This window comes from Enhydra lutris, unplaced genomic scaffold (genome assembly GCF_002288905.1).
Source record: "Enhydra lutris kenyoni isolate GAN:26980312 unplaced genomic scaffold, ASM228890v2 scaffoldscaffold24, whole genome shotgun sequence".
NCBI lineage: Eukaryota > Metazoa > Chordata > Mammalia > Carnivora > Mustelidae > Enhydra > Enhydra lutris.
In genome coordinates this window covers 15,463,576-15,465,696 of record NW_019154108.1, presented here as the reverse complement: position 1 = coordinate 15,465,696, position 2,121 = coordinate 15,463,576, and the positions used below count along the sequence as shown (strand labels likewise).

General features: G+C 41.3%; 1 pseudogene; it reads right to left on the bottom strand.

Annotated features, from left to right (window-relative positions):
* Positions 1-858: 858 nt before the first annotated feature.
* On the bottom strand, positions 859-1,331 carry LOC111150643 (annotated as a pseudogene).
* Between the last annotated feature and the right edge of the window lie 790 nt (positions 1,332-2,121).

The following is a 2,121-nucleotide window of genomic DNA, read 5'->3' as shown; positions in this document are numbered from 1 at the left end:
TTTTCTCTCTCACACAGAAGAGGTCCATCCATACTTCATTCTTAGAAGCTTGCCTTTGCCTAACAAAATTGGTTTTGTACCTGTAAAGAGTTTTCATATAAGCTACTGATTTTTTTCTCTACATCATTAAATAAGAATATAAAATTTTCTCTATGAGACTCAATAAAACTATTTTTTTAAAAATGTGGTCATAAACATTTTATTTTTCCTGAACTATCCCTAGCACAGAATATAATGCCCATGGTAGACTAGCTCAATTCCCCCATTTAAATGCCAACATAGTTAAAAGTATTTTTCCCTTTTAAACTCATTAATTTATATTTTTCCCTGTATTTTTTATAAGTTTTGATTAATGTATGTCTCTTCCAACTAGAATATAAACTCCAAGAGCACAGCAACCAAGTCTATTGTGTTTGGTACTGAATTGTTGGTATCTGATAATTAGCCTGGCACAAAGTAGAAGATCAATGCATTTGTCCAAGGAATGAATGAAATTATATCTGCAAACTTATTAATTTCATCTTACATACGCAGAAGAAAAGATTATAGAGGAAAACCAAAATCAAAGGTCCAGAAAAGTGAAATGTCTTGTCCAAGTTCACAGAGCTAATTGATAGCAGAGTGTTTTAATAAGTTTGCCACGCCTGTCCCTCAGCCTTCTTGTGATTTTAGACTGTAAATTCATTGTCTTATTACATTTATCAGCCTCTTATAAAGCTAGTGCTTTCTCTCAAACCCATATGCTTGATTAAAGAAATATCAAAGAAGTCTGTTCACAAGATTCGCTGATTCTTTTTTTTTTTTTGGTAGTTTTATGGTTTTATTAACACAAATACAACACTCACATAAGCTTTCTGTCTATTCATTTTCTTCGCTGCACAGCCTGGCAACAGGACTGGTGACTCTGATGGCCAGCTGGGCGTCTCTTTCCACAACGGCTTTGTGGTTCTTGAAGGAGAGGCTGTGAGCAACCTCCACACAGTGAGATTTGTTGCACGTCAGTAGCACTTCAAGCTCCTTGACACTGTGGATGAGGAACTTCCAGAAGCCACTGGGCACCATGTGTTTTGGTTTTTGGTTGTTCCCGTAACCAAGGTTGGGCATCAAGATCTGGCCCTTGAATCTTCTGTGCTCCCTATTGTCAGTGCTTCTGGGTTTCGCCGGTCCCACTTAATTTTGGCATATCTGTCTGACTGGTGCTGGAACTTCTTGGTCCTCTTTTTAATGACCTTGGGCTTCCCCAGAGGTCTGAAGGTGGCCTTGATGTGAGGTAGGAGATGGCTGCCATTCCCACAGGCAGAGCTGGGGAAGGAGGACTCCTTGACTCCCATTTTCCTGTTGAGAGATACCAAATTAGTTTATATCTTACACTAAAAAATGATATTTTGTGCCTATCCTTCCCACCCCACCCTTGGAAGTCAATACTTTAAAATGCCTCCATTATTTCCACTGGAGCTTTTAGTGATTTAGAATCATTCCTTGGTGGGGCGCCTGGGTGGCTCAGTGGGTTAAAGCCTCTGCCTTCGGCTCAGGTCATGTTCCCAGGGTCCTGGGATCGAGCCCCGCATCGGGCTCTCTGCTTGGCAGGGAGCCTGCTTCCCCCTCTCTCTCTGCCTGCCTCTCTGCCTACTTGTGATCTCTCTCTCTCTCTGTCAAATAAATAAAATCTTAAAAAAAAAAAAAAGAATCATTCCTTGGATAAACTGAACTGTCCAAGAGCCGTTTGCGCTTCTCAAGAACACATGGAGCAAAATGGCGCAGGTGGACAGGCACTCATGAAGTCCTGTAAGAACAACTACACTGGGCTATCAGTCCCCTCGGAGACCTCAAAGAGCCCCAGAAATTCAGGTACAAGTACAAGAGGGTAAAAAACACCTTACCTTATTTCAACACATCTTAAAAGAAGTTGGGTTGAAATACACATTTCTCCTTGGAGCCTGAGGATAGATTTATTTATTTTCTTACTGTTTTCCAGTCTAAATGTACTGGTGCAGCTGCCAAGGTGGATAGCTTAGGACCTCAAGAGAGAAAGTCTGGGGCTCTGGGGTCTGTGTGGAGTCTGCTTCTTCAGGCAAGGTTTGAGAAGAGGAGAGGGAAATCAGAAGTTGTCTGAGAGGCTGT